Source organism: Rhinoraja longicauda, chromosome 38 (genome assembly GCF_053455715.1).
Source record: "Rhinoraja longicauda isolate Sanriku21f chromosome 38, sRhiLon1.1, whole genome shotgun sequence".
Lineage (NCBI taxonomy): Eukaryota > Metazoa > Chordata > Chondrichthyes > Rajiformes > Arhynchobatidae > Rhinoraja > Rhinoraja longicauda.
In genome coordinates, this window is record NC_135990.1 from 13,510,563 (window position 1) to 13,529,136 (window position 18,574).

The window sequence follows — 18,574 nt, forward strand, 5'->3', positions numbered from 1 at the left end:
TTTTGTGCTCCTTAGTTTGCATTTCCACTCATTAACTGCCCTCAGTAACCAGATCATGACAACGTATCTCGAAAGCTCACCCTATCGTTCATTTATCAATCCTCTCCCACCCTTTCTGAGTTGTTTTCTACCTTTTCCCATTCAGAGGAAAAGCCTTAGCTCTGGTTCTCTCTGCAGCTACTGCCTGATTAGCGGAGTGATTCCAGCCTTGTCTGCTTTATTTAATTTGACCGGGGGCTTTGTTGATGCCAGGCTTCATGGAGAGCCAACTATCTCGACTACACTTCTTCCCACCCTGCTTCCTGCCAAGACTTTATCCCCTACTCCCAATTCCTCCGTCTACGCCGCATCTGCGCCCAAGATGAGGTGTTCCATACCAGAACATCCGCGATGTCCTCATTCTTTAGGGAACGGGGGTTCCCCTCTCCCATCATAGATGAGGCCCTCACTCGTGCCTCCTCGGTACCCCGCAGCTCCGCCCTTGCTCCATCTCCCCCTAGTCACAACAGAGACAGATTCCCCCTAGTCCTCACCTTCCACCCTATCAGCCGTCGCATAATCCTCCGAAATTTCCACCACCTCCAACGGGATCCCACCACGAGCCACATTTTCCCATCACCACCCCTTTCCACCTTCCGCAGAGACTATTCCCTCCGCAACTCCCTGGTTAACTCATCCCTTCCCACCCAAACCACCCCCTCACCAGGTACCTTCCCCTGCAACCACAGAAGATGCAACACCTATCGCTATAAACTCTGTCCCCGACAGACCTTTCAGGTTAGGCAGAGGTTCACTTGCACCTCCTCCAACCTCCAACCTCATCTACTGTATCCGTTCTTCAAGATGTGGACTCTTATACATCGGCGAGACCAGACACAGACTGGGCGATCGTTTCGCGGAACACTTTCATTCAGCCCGCCGGAACCAACCTGATCTCCCGGTTGCTGGACACTTTAATTCTCCTTCCCATTCCTACACGGATCTTTCTGTCCTCGGCCTCCTCCATTATCAGAGTGAGGCTAAATGCAAATTGGAGGAACAGCATCTCATATTTCGCTTGGGCAGCTTACAGCCCAGTGGTATGAATATTGATTTCTCTCACTTCAGGTAGCCCCTTCATTCCCTCTTTCTCTATCCCTCCCCCACCCAAGTCGCAGTAGCTTCTCATTTTCACCCTACAGACAGCTTACAATGGCCTGTTTCCTTTATCATTGTTACTTTTTTACATATCTTTCATTGTTCTTTATCTCTCCACATCGCCGTCTATATCTCTCGTTTCCCTTATCCCTAACCAGTCTGAAGAAGGGTGTTGACCCGAAACATCACCCATTTCTTCTCTCCAGAGATGCTACCTGTCCCGCTGAGTTCCTCCAGCATTTTGTGTCTATCTTCGGTTCAATGGGATCTGGCTTCAGAATCAGGTCTATGGGAATCCCTCCCTTTCTCCCTTTGCCTGGTCCCATTGACCAGAAGATGTGTTCCACAGAGATGGCACTGGGATAACAAGGCTGATGAGTGATAGGCTCCAGCTGGAACCCTGGAAACACCTCAGCAAACAACCTGTAAACAGACAATCGGAAATGTTGTTGCTCCATTCCTCTTCTCCTTTATTAGGACCCATGGGCAATTCTTTGTAGAACAATTGGGCGGCAGGAAATTATACAACAAAGAGCCAAGGGACAAATCAACCAACACCTCATCATCAACACTCAGTATTCATTTATCTCTTTCCATCAACGTCACAGAAACATAGCCATTATCCTTTCAAAACATATCTTTCCCTCTCAAGATGCAGCACTTACGGCTGCCTCCAATCATCCTCAAGAAAATGGTGCCAACTTTTATGAACAGCTTACATGACAGAAGTGTCACAAAGATTCCTACAGAGCCTAAAGCACATTGTCATAGAGTCACACAGCATGGAAACGGGTCCTTTGGCCCACCAAGTCCTATGCCTAAGATTGAGCACACTACAAACTACCTGTCTGAAGAAGGGTCTCGACCTGAAACGTCACCCATTCCTTCTCTCCTGAGTTGCTGCCTGACCTGCTGAGTTACTCCAGCATTTTGTGAATAAATACCTTCGATTTGTACCAGCATCTGCAGTTATTTTCTTACATTACTGTGCCTATTGATAGGTGATCTCACACCACAGCTAAGCCCCAGATGGTTTCATTGTTCCTAATACAGAGAATGGAGGCAGAGAGGAAAATGTTGTACATTCTCCCTCAAATAAAGCAGCTCGGTGGGTAATTTAAAACCTGATTATTGGATAATTGTTGTCAGAGAGGATAAAAAGAAATGGAATTAAAGCAGGTGAACATACTTGAGAAAGACATCGGCCCTGAACTTACCAAATTGTAAACAGGAATGAGGAACAAATTTCCCTGCTTCCTAATAGCTGATTTGTGTGGCATTTGAATTTACACTGTGTGTAAGTACTCTTTTGTGTATGAATGCAAATGCAAGGTGTAGTCAAATGTCTGTGCCAGTGGATTCACCCCTGTCATGTTTCAGAGTGGACCAGTATCAAGTGAGATTGCCCTATGCTTAATGTTAATCTTTCTCGATGCGATGGTGCTCTGCATCTCCAACAAACATCCTGATGGAGCGGAGCTAATCCACAGGGTAAGTAGGAAATTGTTCAACTGTAGCAGCTCCCCTCGAGAATCCCGATCAGCCCAACCTCACTGTATGGATGGAGAGTGGCTGAAGGACCAGCTCCGAGACATCGTGGGTCCTTCACTGAAGCACGTGAGAGAATGAGTTGCACTTTTAACATCCACAAAACAAAGATCCTCTGTGCAAAACTGCCCTCGAACAATAAAGGTTCCCGATGGGACCGTGGAAAACAAAGACCCTTCCCATATTTTGTAGCTACCTCTGGGCAAAAGTATTACTGGTCAGAGATTGGGTGGTTTGCAAGATCCAGGATCCCAGGTTGGGGCAGGGGTGCAGTTTGAGACAGAAGCTACTCCAGGAAAGTGCACTCAGACATGCAGAACTGTGGAACTCTGCAAAGCCAGGTTGGAAATGTTGCTGGTACGTGCTGTAAGGCAAGTGGCAGAATGGGCCACAGGCAATGAAGCCTGAATGTAATCCGTATTTGGATAGCAGTGTTAAGACTTGAGAAAGAAATGCCCCATGTTGGAAAGTTTGGTTTGATGTGAATTGAAAGATCTTACCTACAAACAGTGAAGGAGGTATCAAAAAGTCCACAGAGAGGCTGAGCTGAGCTGAGCTGAGCTGTGTGGGACAGTTAGCATAAGAAAATAACTGCAGATGCTCGACACATCGAAGGTATTTATTCACAAAATGCTGGAGTAACTCAGCAGGTCAGGCAGCATCTCAGGAGAGAAGGAATGGGTTTTGACCCCAAAACGTCACCCATTCCTTCTCTCCTGTGTGAGACAGTTAGCAGAACATGACTTGAAGACAATGTACCTGGTACCTGGTACCAATCAAGGTTGACTTTTAGAAAGGAACACGTACTAACTGTATTTTCCACAACTAGTGACATTCCAACCTGATCCAGGAGTAACTCGCTAGAAACCAGTGATCCATGTGTTATGAATACACTGAGAGAGGGTGGGAGATGGTCTGTAAAAGTGGAGAACATCAGGCTTCAAGGCGGGCAAGGGTATGGATTTCATTGCTGGGACCACCACACATCACACCCACATTTGTCAATTGACATCATGATCAGATCACCAAGGTTGCTTCAACCCAAGTAATGACCAACCCATCCAGCTCAAAGATGAATGTCCATATTGTTTATGGAACAAGAAGCAGGATTGCAGGAGAAGCTGGAATCAGCTGAAGGAAGACAGGCACGCCATTGTCCAAGGTTAGGCACTGTCAAATGTTGGAGACAATATGACATTGAAGCCCAATTCCAACCAGTGATGGCAGTGAGAAAAGGTGGCGGTAATGTGACACCAAAATGAGTCCAATCTGCTTCCTCGAGGGTAAATCTTGGAAAGCAGCTGGCCCAGTTGGAGTCCCTCTATAGGTTCTGAAATCATGCACCAATCAACTGGCCACAGTCTTCGCTGCATCTTCAACCTCTCATTTCAACAGTCTACTGCCCCAATCGAAGGTATTTATTCACAAAATGCTGGAGTAACTCAGCAGGTCAGGCAGCATCTCAGGAGAGAAGGAATGGGTGATGTTTCGGGTCGAGACCCTTCTTCAGACTACTGTCCCAATCCACTTAAAAGAAACCACCATCATTCCAGTCACCAAGAAAAGTAAAGTGATCTGTTTCAATGACTACCACCTAGTATCTCTAATATTGACCACGATGAAGTGCTTTGAAAAATCAGTACTGGCCCACATCTGCAAAAGCCTCCTGGATAATCTGGACAACTTGCAATTTGGGCACAGGAAAAATAGGTCAATGGAATACGTCATTTCCCTTGCACTACATTGAGCTCTGGATCGCCTTGTTAATGCAAAAACCTATGTCAGGATGCTCTTCATTGAATGTAGCTGAGCCTTCACAGCATAATACTGAATAAACACATGCCTAGACTTCTGGACCTTAGCCTTGGACATCCATCTGCATCTGGCTTCTTGACTTCCTGACTGACAAGATCTCAGTTTGTTAGAATTGGTCATAACATTTTCTCCACTCTGACCTTCACCACGTCTGCACCTCAGTGTCGTGTGCTCACTCCCCTGCTCACCCATGACTGCATGGCCAGGTACAGCACCACCACCATCTTTAAGTTTGCCAATGTTGTCAGCCAGATCAGCATCAATAATAAAACGGAGGACAGGAAAGAGATCGAAAACCTTGTATCATGGTGTCAGAACAATGACCTGATCACTAACGTCAGCAAGTTAAAAGATTAGGTTGTTGACCAAAGAGAGTGAGGAGGTGAACACAATCCTGTCATCATCAACAGAGCTGCTATAGGATTATCAACCGCTTCATGTTTCTAGGCATCTATATCACCAGCAACCCAATCCCATTCCCTCACACTAATGCAGTGATAAAGAAAATGCATCAGCACATTTACTTTCTTAGACATCTGAAAAGAATTGGCATATTCACGAGGATTCTCTCGAACTTCTACTGATGCGCAATAGAATCTGTTTTGATAGGATGCGTCTCAGCATGGTGTGGCAACTGCTCCACTCTTGAACCCCCTGAAACTACAGAAAGTGGTGAACACAGCCCAGTCCATCACAAGCTCAGCACTTCCTGCCTTCCAGACACTGCCTTCACATTGCATTGCAAGAGGAAGGCTGGATGTATCATCAAGGATATCTGCCACCCTGGCCATTCCCCTTTTGTCCATCTTCTACCTTCTGGGAGAAGATACAGGTAGTCCAGAACAAGGGGCCACAGTTTAAGAATAAGGGGTAGGCCATTTAGAACGGAGATGAGGAAAAACTTTTTCAGTCAGAGAGTTGTGAATCTGTGGAATTCTCTGCCTCAGAAGGCAGTGGAGGCCAATTCTCTGAATGCATTCAAGAGAGAGCTAGATAGAGCTCTTAAGGAAAGCGGAGTCAGGGGGTATGGGGAGAAGGCAGGAACGGGGTACTGATTGAGAATGATCAGCCATGATCACATTGAATGGCGGTGCTGGCTCGAAGGGCTGATTGGCCTCCTCCTGCACCTATTGTCTATTGTCTGGTTAGTTTAGTTTGGAGACGCAACATGGAAGCAGGCCCTTCGGCCCATTGAGTCCATGCTGGCCAATGATTGCCCATATACTAGTTTTACCCTACACACTAGGGACAATTTACAAAAGCCAATTAGAAGAATCTCGACCCGAAACGTCACCTATTCCTTTTCTCCAGCATTTTGTGTCTATCTTCAGTTTAAATCAGCATCTGCAGTTCCTCTCTACACATTTAACCTACAAACCTGCTCGTCTTTGGAATGTGGGAAGAAGCCAGAGCACCCGGAGAAAACCCACGCAGTCACTAGGAGAACATACAAATTCCGTACAGACAGCACCCGTAGTCCGGATTGAACCTGGGTCTCTGGTGCTGTGAGGAGGCAACTCTACTGCTGCGCTACTTTTAGTTTAGTTTAGGGATAGAAGGCGGAAACAGACTATTTGCCCCACTGAGTCCGCACCGACCAGTGATCCCCGGACATTAAAACTATCCTGCACACACTAGGGACAATTTACACGTACACCAAGCCAATTAACCTACATACCTGTTTCTTCCCACAGGCCAACAGGACTGTTAACTAGGGACACCAGGGACTAATTTAATTTACTGTATTAATTTATTTTTTGTGTTACATTTTTTTTCTTCTATTGTGTTTTGTAGTTTAGCACAATCCGCAGGCGTTGCCACTTTCATTTCACTGCACACCTTGTATATGTATGTGACAAATAAACTTGACTTGACTTGTACGTCTTTGGAGTGGGCGAGGAAACCTAAGATCTCAGAGAAAACCCATGCATGGTGAGAATGTACAAACACCGTACAGACAGCGCCCGTATTCGAGATCAAACCCGAGTCTCGGGCACTGCAGCACTGTAAGACAGCAATTCTACAGCTGTCCCACCTTTGGCGGCCCTTTTGCATTCATCCCATTTATTGTTGTATTTGTCGTTACTCTTGTATGCCATTTACTCTATGAGCTGTGTGCGAACAAGAAATTTCAATGCTTTCTGGTGTACATGATAATAAACTAATCTGAACCTGAATCATACAATGTCACAATGCAGGAATGTGATTCATACTGGAAGACCCCGTGAGGAATATTGGGATTAATGTAGGATTAAAGTCAAGACTTGGCACAACAGTCTTGGTGGGCTGAAGGGCATACTGCTGTACGGTGAGACTCCATGACCTTTATGACAATACAATTGTGCGAGTATCTGAATGAATCTGTGCCGAAATGAAGAATAGAGCTATAAATAGAAAAGGTCAGGAAAAACTTGGCAGGTCTGACAACAACTGTGCAAATAGCAACAAAGTTAAGGTTTCAGATCAATGAAAAGAAAAAAGAAAAGTCATCACTCAATCATCTTTTCAAGTGCAGGGAGGCGTGGAAGGAATGTGTGTGATAGGGTGGAGACCAAGAGACACTGAAAGATGGTGCGAGCTGAGATGGCAGATGTTAATCAGCTCTTTCTACTTACCTGGGCAGATCACCTGTGATTTATCTTTCCGATTATTAAAGGCGGAATTTGACATATAATATAATTGTACCACTTTAAGAATTACAGCAAGCAACCAACTGCTCTCAGTGCAAATATTGCAAGAATATTGAGGCAGAAGATTCTGGAAAGTCTGCCTGTAGAGAAAGTTCCTGTCTGCCTGGGTTTGGCACGCACCTACTAATAAATTACTGCTTGTCTTGGTAAGTTATTTTGTTTAATAGAGCACTTTGCTAGTTTAAATTTTTGGTGATCTTCTGAGGAAGGGTCTCGACCCGAAATATTACCCATTCCTTCTATCCAGAGATGCAGCCTGTCCCGCTGAGTTACTCCAGCAATTTGTGTCTATCTTCCCCTACTCGAGCTTGGCTTGATTGTATTTTAGTACATATTATTTGATTTGATTGGATAACATGGAAAACAAAGTGTTTCACTGTACCTCAGCACACGAGAATAATGTACCTAAACCTAAACGTTTTCACCTCGCATTCTGCTTTGATAGCTCACAACCCAAAGTTATGAACAGAGAATTCTCCAATTTCAGGTAATACCTTGTAGTGAGTCCACAACGAGCGTCTTTGTTCAAAGTCTTTATTCGAAGGTATTTGCAAACAGACTGCAGCTTTTGGACACACACTACTTAACTAGGTATTATATTCTAATCTCATCTTTCCAGCTGGTCGCCAGACACAACTATACCTCGCGCTCCCGCATCTCGTGACTCGTTAGCCCAACCGAGGGTTCGAGACCACCCCGCTAATCTGTATGTCCCTACATGACCCCCCCCAGAACCCTCGAGACCGTACCTCACGGGTGCCCGGACCTCCCTCCCGGAACGCGTACGGAGGGGGGAACCCGATACCGCCAATGTGACGGGAGGCGGGGAGGCCGCCACCGCCGGAGGCGATGGAGGGGCCATGGAAGTGGAGGGCGTAGGCGACGGAGAGCGCTTGATCGGGAACGGGGGCCCGGGCCCAACCATAGGCGGCGAGGGGCTGAGGGGTGGCAAACAAGGCGCCGCTGGCGGCACCAGGGAGACGGCCATAGGCCGGCTCCTGCGCGGCGGCTGGGCCACCGACACAGGGAGGTCCTGGTCCAAATGGGCCGGCTTGAGCCGGGATACGGAAACGAGTTCCTGGCGATTACCCACCTGTAAGGTAAAAGTGACAGCCCCTCTCTTAAGTACCTGAAACGGGCCCTGATAAACCGGCTGAAGAGGGGGGCGGTGGGAATCTTTCCGCAGGAACACGAAATCACAGTCCCGCAAGTCCGACGGGGCGTGGACTGCCGCGCTTCCGTGCCAGGAGGTCGGGACTGGAGCCAGAGAACCTACCCGTGCCCGGAGGGAACCCAACACCGACATAACGGGTGGTGGCAAAGCGGGGGCGGAAGGGAGGATGTCACCTGGTACCCGCAGGGGCGAACCGTAGACGAGTTCGGCCGAGGATGTGCCTAGCTCAGCCTTCGGGGCCGTACGAATGCCGAGGAGGACCCAAGGCAGCTGGTCAGCCCAATCGTGGCCGGTCAGTCGGGCACAGAGGGACGCCTTAAGCTGCCGATGGAAGCGCTCAACCATCCCGTTGGATTGGGGATGGTAGGCGGTGGTCTGCTGTAAGCGAGACCCATACAACTGTGCCAGCGCGGCCCAGAGGGAGGAGGTGAACTGGGCTCCCCGATCTGTGGTGATGATAGCCAGTACGCCGAAACGGGCCACCCAATGCAACGCCAGGGCCCGTGCACAGGAGGCCGCCGAGGTGTCCGACAATAGGAGCGCCTCCGGCCAACGTGTAAACCGATCCACCACCGTCAGGAGATGAGTATAACCCCGGGAATAAGGCAATGGACCCACCAAATCCACGTGGATGTGGAAAAAACGGACGGGGGGATCCTCGAAACTCTGGTATGGGGGCTGGACATGGCGATGAACTTTGGAGGTTTGGCACGGAATACAGGCCCGTGCCCAGGCTGCCACCTGCTTCCTCAGGCCATGTCAGACAAACCGGGCGGCCACCATGGCCGAAGTCGCCATGATGGACGGATGTGCAAGGCCGTGAATGGCCTCAAAAACATTACGCCGCAGGGCGGCAGGCACCACCGGGCGAGGGCGTGAAAGGGAAACGTCACACCACAACTTGGTACCTGTGGGGCCATACGCCACCTGCTCCAAACGCAGTCCCGAGGCTGTGGAGCCGTACACCTCGACCGTTTTTTCCAGGCGCTGAGCCTCCGCTAGCTCCTGGAAATCCACCTGTCCGCCTACCACGGCAACGGAGGGAATGGCCGGCCGGGACAGGGCATCAGCAACAGTATTAAGCCTACCCGCAATATGACGGACATCGGTGGTAAACTCCGAAATTAGGGTGAGGTGCCGCTGCTGGCGAGCTGACCACGGATCAGAAACCTTAGCAAAAGCGAATGTCAGAGGTTTGTGATCCGTGTAGGCCACAAAAGAACGGCCTTCCAAAAAATAGCGGAAGTGGCGGACTGTTAAATAGAGGGCCAGGAGCTCCCTATCAAACGCACTATATTTGAGCTCGGCTCGCGAGAGCTGCCGGCTGAAAAACGCCAGGGGCTGCCATTGACCTTCGACCTGCTGCTCCAAAACCCCACCCACCGCCACGTCTGAGGCGTCCACCGTCAGCGCCGTGGGGGGGGAGGAGCGCGGGTGCACCAGCATGGTGGCGTTGGCGAGGGCCTGTTTGACCACGACAAAAGCCGTCTCTGCAGATGCGGACCATACTACCTCTGCGGGGTTACCCGCGAGGCATAGAAAATGGGGGCGCATGACCCGAGCTGCTGCAGGCACGAACCGGTGATAAAAGTTCACCATGCCTACGAATTCCTGCAATCCCTTGATGGTAGTAGGACGTGGAAAAGAGCGGACTGCCTCCACCTTAGCTGGCAAAGGGGTGGTTCCGGCCGATGTAACCCGGTGACCCAAAAAATCTACCACCGACAGGCCGAATTGGCATTTGTCCGGGTGCAGAATCAGGCCGTGGTCCTGCAGCCTCTGGAATATAGTGCGGAGGTGGACTAAGTGCTCCTGGACCGAACGGCTGGCAATCAAAATGTCATCGAGATAAATAAACATGAACGGCAAACCTCGACCCACACGGTCCATGAGACGCTGAACTGCCTGAGCTGCGTTTTTAAGGCCGAAAGGCATGCGCAACCACTCAAACAATCCGAACGGAGTAATGGTAGCCGTCTTTGGGATGTCCGGCGGATGGACCGGGACCTGATGATACCCCCGCACCAGATCGATCTTTGAAAAAATTGTAGCCCCCTCCAGGCTGGCAGACTGCGAAATAGCGGCCGAGCCGTCGCTCTCCCGGCCGCTCCCCCGACTGCCGCTGGGCCTCGAGACACGATTGACCGAGTCGTCCCGGGTGTGCCGCTCCCTGACGAGCACGTCGGCTTTCTCGGCGAACGTCTCCGGGTCGTCGAACGAGACGTCGGCCAACACCAGCCTGACGTCCTGGGGCAGCTTCTCTCGAAATGCCGCCTCGAACATCATGCACGGCTGATGGTCGCCCACCAAGGTCAGCATTTCCGTCATCAACTCGGACGGCAGCCGCTGCCCCAGCGCTGGTAGATGGAGCAGCCTCAGAGCCCGCTGGTTCTGGCTCCAGCCGAATTTCTTCAGTAGGAGCCTCTTGAGCCCCATGTACTGCTCCGTTTGGGGTGGACTGGTCAGATACTGACTGACCCTCGCCGCCACCTCCGCCTGCAGACAGCTCACGAGGTGGTGGAACTTCTCCAGTTCGTTACCCACCTTTTTAATGTGGAACTGTGATTCCGCCTGTACAAACCACAGGTGCGGCTGATGGGCCCAGAACGGCGGTAGGTGCACCTCGCCCGCGCTCGCTCCCACCTGCGACATGCTGCGTGTTTTCTTCGCGTTCGGGTCACCAATGTAGTGAGTCCACAACGAGCGTCTTTGTTCAAAGTCTTTATTCAAAGGTATTTGCAAACAGACTGCAGCTTTTGGACACACACTACTTAACTAGGTATTATAATCTAATCTCATCTTTCCAGCTGGTCGCCAGACACAACTATATCCCGTGCTCCCGCATCTCGTGACTCGTTAGCCCAACCGAGGGTTCGAGACCCCCCCGCTAATCCGTATGTCCCTACAACCTCCCTATTCCATCTTTCTTTCCTTGCCCCCCTCACCCCAGTCAGCACCCATTTCTCCCACTGTCTCCAACCTCTGCAGGCACCCTGTTTCTTTCTCCTTCATTGTAGAATCATATCCCATCCCCAAGTCTCCCATTTCCCTTTTATCCCTTCACTCTCCTCTTCCCCCCCCCCCCCCCCCCCCCGTCCCCTTCCACCAATATCCCTTTCTCTGGCTTTAAATTTCCCTCCTCTCCTTATCTCACACCCTTTTGTCACCATCCATTCGTCAATCCAACCCCCTCCCCCCCCCTCACCTCTACCCACCTATCTCTTGCCGTACTTTGTCCAGCCCCCACCTCTCTTTTCCAGTTTCCTCCTCCCTACTACAGTCAGTCTGACGAAGGCCCCTGACCCAAAACATCACCTGTGCATTCCTTGCCTGATCTGCTTACTTCCTCTGGCACTTTGTGTTTTGCTCAAGATTCCAGCGGCTACAGTTTTTTGTGTTCCCCTTTCCTCCTGTTTCCACGTGAAAGAGTTGGCCTGAGCTAGATTCTCGGTGTTTTACTCAGTGAAACTCTAGATGAAAATTATGAGTTTCTGTTAGTACTCTTGGTTAAGGTGTGGTAGACCTTAACTAAGTTTTGCCCATGGAATGTCTGGCTGGTTTATTGCTATGAAAGCAATCCGCTTCCAAAGCTGAGACCAACAGAGAGCTTTGCCTGAAGTAACATTACTCAGCGAACTGTCTGAGAAGCAGTAATCTGTCCTCCTTGTAATTATTGTAATCTCACTTGGAGTGCAACAACATAAAAATGTATTAACAACCATCCTGTTGCCAAAATATAGAGAGGGCTGTCTCCCTGAGCACCTGATCTAGCACACTGATCGTGTTGAAGAGTGGTGAGACCGACGGAGCAGCAGGGCAAGTGGAAATGTTGTGATAGTCGATATACCAATACATTGGAGCCCGGAGGCACCCCGCTGGGTGCAGCCATTAACGACTCTGCCAGTGCCGGGGGCTATTGTTAGATGGCTCTAGAGTATCAGGACATGATTGGACGCAGGTGGCAGTTTGCTTTGTTATCCCTGCCTCCGAGAATAGAGGGAGGGATCCACAATGCTGTTGGAGGCTCATTGTCCTGAAGAGTTAATTTTGATCAGCTTCAAGGTCTACTCCCTCTATTTTATTTAATTACCACCCTCAGCAAATCAGGGTTTATCCCATCGGCAGAGGACGTGCCTGCTAAGAGGGGAGATGATGAATGGGACAAGGGAATTTCAAACCCTCACCTTAAGAACATAAGAAACAGGAGCAGGAGTTGGCCATCCAGTCTGTCGAGCCTGCTCACCCTCCTTCAGAATCATGGCTGATCTGCCAATACCCTGCACTGTTCCCATGTTCCTCGATTTTCTTCACATTCAGCCTCCACATCCCTCTGGTTTTACTGTTTTGTACATCTTAGTGGATGACCACACATCTTAGTAGATGACCACACATTAGTAGATGTTCCCACCCACTCAAGGATCAAGGACCAGAAGATATAGGTTTAAGGTGAAGGGGAAAAAAAGAATAGGAATCTTTTACACACAGGTTTGGTAGGTTAACTTGGCTTGATCATATTCCTCAAAAACCTCTCTACATCCTCCTATTTGTATCACCAGCAAATGTGCTAATATGACATTTTGACATATGACATTTTGTACCCTCTGCCAAATTGTTAATATAGATCGTGAAGTGGTCAGGCAGTGATTGCCTCCCTGCAATCCATATGGTCTCAGGGAAGATGTGTTCCTCTCGCTTCCAAAAGACGTTTGGGTTGGTAGGTTAATTGCTCCCAATGTGTAAATGAATGGTACAATCTGGGGGAGTTGATGGCAATGTGGGAATAGTAAAATGGATGAGGAAGGATCAGTATAAATGGGTACTTAGAGTCATAGAGTGATACAGCATGGAAACAGGCCCCTTGGCCCAAATGGCCCACACCGGCCAACATGTCCCAACTACACTAGTCCCACCTGCCTGTGTTTGGTCCATATCCCTCCAAACCTGTCCTATCCATGTCCCTGTCTAACTGTTTCTTAAACATTGGGATTGTCCCTGCCTCAACTACCTCCTCTGGCAGCTTATTCCATACATCAACCACTCTTTATGTGAAAAAGTTAGCCTTTGTGTGTAAAAGATTCCTATTCTTTTTTTCCCCTTCACCTTAAACCTATATCTTCTGGTCCTTGATTCACCTGGGCAAGAGACTCTGTGCATCTACCTGATCTATTCCTCTCATGATTTTATACACTTGATGGTTGGTAGCTGAAGTTGTAATCTGTGCTGTTGGTTGGTTTCTGTGTTGTAATCCTCGGTAGTTTTGGAAATTTGGTTGTTCCATAATTACTGTTAAGAAAGCTAACTTGTTAACGTGATTCCAATTTTTATTTAATTACTTTAATTCAAAATTCCCAGCTGCCATGGTGGGATCTGATCTGGATAAGTAGTCCAAATCTCTGGCTGCTGAACCTGTGAGTTAATCACCATGCTACCAAATCCTTTCAGGTACAGGGCATCTTACTCAATGCTCGAGTAGACTTGAGGACCAAGTGACATTCGCTGCCCCTTTTTTATATTTCTTTTTCCAAATAAACATTTGCAAATACACAATATGGTACATTTATATGTTGCCATTCATAAGATCTTGTGGAACTGTGACAAATTGGATGTGGAGAGCATGTTTTCTCTTGTGGGAGAATCTAGAACTAGGGAGTCAATGTTTAAAAGTAAGTGTTTACCAATTTAAGATGGTGATGAGGCAATTTTTTCCAACTCTCTTCCTCAAGTGGAAGCAGAGTGTGTGAATATTTTTAAATAGACTGATTCTTGATAGGCACGAGGCTAAAAATAAAAGAGAAGAAGTACAACATAGCAAAGAAGAGTGGGAAGCCAGAGGATTGGGACTCTTTTAAAGAGCAACAGAAGATAACTAAAAAGGCAATACGGGGAGAAAAGATGAGGTACGAGGGTAAGCTAGCCAATAATATAAAGGAGGATATTAGCCTTCATTAGCCGGGGCATCGAATATAAAAGTAGGGGGGTAATGATGGAATTGTACAGAACACTGGTGAGGCCACAGCTGGAGTATTGTGTACAGTTCTGGTCACCACATTATAGAAAGGATGTGATAGCTTTGGAGAGGGTGCAGAGGAGATTCACCAGGATGCTGCCAGGGATGAAGGGCCTCGGCTATGAGGAGAGACTGGGCAGACTGGGGTTGTTTTCCCTGGAGCAGAGAAGGCTGAGAGGGGACATGATCGAGGTGTACAAGATCATGAGGGGCATGGATAAGGTAGATGGCGGGGAATTTCTTCCATTGGTGGAAGGTTCAACAACGAGGGGACATAGATACAAGGTAAGGGGAGGGAGGTTTCGGGGGGATGTGAGAAAGAACTTTTTCACCCAGAGGGTGGTTGGAGTCTGGAACTCACTGCCTGGGGTGGTGGTGGAGGCGGGAACACTCACAACGTTTAAGAGGCATTTGGATGGGCACTTGAAATGCTACAACATTCAGGGCTACGGTCCAAATGCAGGAAAATGGGATTAAAATTAGACTGTGTTTGGTAACGGGCGGCGCGGACACGATGGGCCGAAGGGCCTCCTTCTGTGCTGTAGGACTCTATGACTCTATGACTCTATGATAGTAAAAGCTTTTTTAGGTATGTGAAGAGGAATAAAATAGTCAAGGCAAATGTGGGTCCCTTGAAGACAAAAGCAGGGGAATTTATTATGGGGAACAAGGAAATGGCAGATGAGTTGAACCGGTACTTTGGAACGGTCTTCACTAAGGAAGATACAAACAATCTCCCAGATGTTCTAGTGGCCAGAGATCCTAGTGTGACGGAGGAACTGAAGGAAATCCACATTAGGCAGGAAATGGTGTTGGGTAGACTGATGGGACTGAAGGCTGATAAATCCCCAGGGCCTGATGGTCTGCATCCTAGGGTACTTAAGGAGGTGGCTCTAGAAATTGTGGACGCATTGGTGATCATTTTCCAATGTTCTATAGATTCAGGATCAGTTCCTGTGGATTGGATGGTAGCTAATGTTATCCCACTTTTTAAGAAAGGAGGGAGAGAGAAAACGGGAAATTAAAGACCAGTTAGTCTGACATCAGTGGTGGGGACGATGCTGGAGTCAATTATAAAAGACGAAATTGCGGAGCATTTGGATAGCAGTAAAAGGATCGTTCCGAGTCAGCATGGATTTATGAAGGGGAAATCATGCTTGACTAATCTTCTGGAATTTTTTGAGGATGTAACTAGGAAAATTGACAGGGAAGAGCCGATGGATGTGGTGTACCTCGACTTTCAGAAAGCCTTCGACAAGGTCCCACATAGGAGATTAGTGGGCAAAATTAGAGCACATGGTATTGGGGGTAGGGTACTGACATGGATAGAAAATTGGTTGACAGACAGAAAGCAAAGAGTGGGGATAAATGGGTCCCTTTCAGAATGGCAGACTGTGACTAGTGGGGTACCGCAAGGCTTGGTGCTGGGACCACAGCTATTTACAATATACATTAATGACTTGACTGAAGGGATTAAAAGTACCATTAGCAAATTTGCAGATGATACAAAGCTGGGTGGTAGTGTGAACTGTGAGGAAGATGCTATGAGGTTGCAGGGTGACTTGGACAGGTTGTGTGAGTGGGCGGATGCATGGCAGATGCAGTTTAATGTGGATAAGTGTGAGGTTATCCACTTTGGTGGTAAGAATAGGAAGGCAGATTATTATCTGAATGGTGTCAAGTTACGAAAAGGGGACGTACAACGAGATCTGGGTGTCCTAGTGCATCAGTCACTGAAAGGAAGCATGCAGGTACAGCAGGCAGTGAAGAAAGCCAATGGAATGTTGGCCTTCATAACAAGAGGAGTTGAGTATAGGAGCAAAGAGGTCCTTCCTTCTGCAGTTGTACAGGGCCCTAGTGAAACCGCACCTGGAGTACTGTGTGCAGTTTTGGTCTCCAAATTTGAGGAAGGATATTCTTGCTATTGAGGGTGTGCAGCGTAGGTTTACTAGGTTAATTCCCGGAATGGCGGGACTGTCGTATGTTGAAAGACTGGAGCGACTAGGCTTGTATACACTGGAATTTAGAAGGATGAGAGGGGATCTTATCGAAACATATAAGATTATTAAGGGGTTGGACACGTTAGAGGCAAGAAACATGTTCCCAATGTTGGGGGAGTCCAAAACCAGGGGCCATAGTTTAAGAATAAGGGGTAGGCCATTTAGAACGGAGATGAGGAAAAACTTTTTCAGTCAGAGAGTTATGAATCTGTGGAATTCTCTGCTTCAGAAGGCAGTGGAGGCCAATTCTCTGAATGCATTCAAGAGAGAGCTAGATAGAGCTCTTAAGGATAGCGGAGTCAGGGGGTATGGGGAGAAGGCAGGAATGGGGTACTGATTGAGAATGATCAGCCATGATCACATTGAATGGCGGTGCGTACAGGCTCGAAGGGCCGAATGGCCTACTCCTGCACCTAATGTCTATTGTCTATCGAAGGGCCGAATGGCCTACTCCTGCACCTATTGTCTATTGTCTAAAAGGTTAGCATGGGTAGGTGAGGATGCGAAGTTGAAGTTACAGTTCAATCAGCCATGATCTTATCGAATGGCAGAAGAGGAGTGTGGGGCTGAATGGCCTATTTCTGCTTCTAATTCAGATAGTTGCAGGTTTAAAACCAAAAACATCCATCTGTTTACAACATTTACATCACATTAGGATGATTGCAATTTTTTTATCACAGCATTTAACCCTTGGAGAAACTATGACCTTTTTTACTTTTTCATATGTTTTAATATAATTTGAAATCCAAGGTGATCCAGTTTTAAAGTCAGCTGGCTTGCCCACCACCTCTCAGTCAGGGTGGAAAAAGTAGCCAGGAGCCCCCCTCTCCCACTCGTCAACTTTGTTATTCTTAAAGATCACTGTGTGAAGTGGAGCGTGTGTCCATTGACAAAAGGCACAGGATATCAGGCTGAGCTTGTGTTTGATGCTCCCTGCTCCTGGGACATTTGCTCCTGGGACATTTGCTCAGGTTTGTTGTTGAGGAAACCCGAAGCTTGACCACAAACAGGAAATCTATCAATGAAAGGCTCGCAGAAGGCACGGAGCATTGCCCTTGCAACGGGTCTGTGCCAGTGGACATGAGGAGGAGGAGGAGAAGCTGTAGAATCAGAGTTAAATGGTCAATGGTTATAAATATTGTCAGGTGAAACTGTTGGATCCCAGTGAAATATTAGTGCTGAAGGAGTTGGAGGTATTTGTATCATGTCTTGTATACATCCAGACACTCCAAAATCCTCTTGAGGTTATGGATTGATGTATTATAAATTGTAGGAGCAGTCTGAAAGTTCAGTAAATAGCAGCCAGTTTGCACAAAGCATCCTAAATGTACTCATAGTCAGAAAATTTGTTACAGAATTTACTTTAGAATTTTCTTGAGTTAAACCACTGGAACATTTCCATCCCATCTATGTGATTAGTTTAAGTCCCATTGGATGGCAGGACAGTGCAGCAGGCCCTCGGTGTATAGTTAATGCAGGAGTTAGGTTGTACCTCTGCCATTTGGTTCCTGGGGCAGTAGGCACTTGCACCTTCAAGCATTGAAGGATCAAGCATTGTTCACACTAGTAACAGCTATCAAGAGGATACTGGAAGCTGTGCCACAAACTTATTGGATGAATGGTGGGATAAACCTTCACTCAAAATTAATCAAAAGATTATGAACCGCAAAAGAGGATGGCAAATTTTCCAGTCCTTAATGGGCTGATAATTAGGTGAGTTCCAGAGCAGTGGGGAGTCATTGGTGGTGAGCAGCTGTTGGTAAAGCAAGAGAAGTAGTCACGAGGCACACATGACTGGTCAGGGCTGGAACTGCCACATATGTGTGATTGCTCAAAATTTGATGTGGAAATCGAAACAGCCAGTTGCAGAAGTAGGAAGAAATGGTCTGTGTGAAAGTTTAACAATAATAATAATAATAATAATCTTTTTATTCGTCCCACTACAGGGAAATTTGCAGGGTTACAGCAGCAAAGTGGATAGCAAAAATAAATAAGCATTCATTAAAAAATAAAATAACGGTAATTATCTTTATTTACTGGGCTGCTGGGAGCAGTGCTGATTGTGCAGTCTGACGGCAGCAGGAAGGAAGGACCTTCGATATCTCTCCTTCACACACTTGGGGTGAAGAAGTCTGTCACTGAAGGAGCTGCTCAGTGCAGTGACAGTGTCCTGCATGGGGTGGGATGAGTCGTCCAGCAGTGA